Below are 288 nucleotides of genomic sequence, written 5' to 3' on the forward strand. Positions count from 1 at the left end.
ACGCCGCAGTATGAGGGCGCATACCCTCACCCGATCAATATACACGCATACAGGGTGATTTTTGACCGATGATTGGACAAGCATGGAGGGTTGCAGACAATCGTTTAAGTTGCACAGCTACTGGACACTCCTAATTTACAGTATAGGCAACCTCTCGTGGGGCGTAGCGTTGCGGTCCCCACCCCGACGGACGACAGCTTTTCGAGGGGGAGACAAGTCCTCGCGTCCTAATATGCGGCCGTACCCGCAATCCCGCGTGGACCGCCTGATGGGCTGCCTACTCCGTCA

This window comes from Frankliniella occidentalis, unplaced genomic scaffold (genome assembly GCF_000697945.3).
Source record: "Frankliniella occidentalis isolate FOCC.00 unplaced genomic scaffold, Focc_3.1 Scaffold3680, whole genome shotgun sequence".
Taxonomy (NCBI): Eukaryota; Metazoa; Arthropoda; class Insecta; order Thysanoptera; family Thripidae; genus Frankliniella; species Frankliniella occidentalis.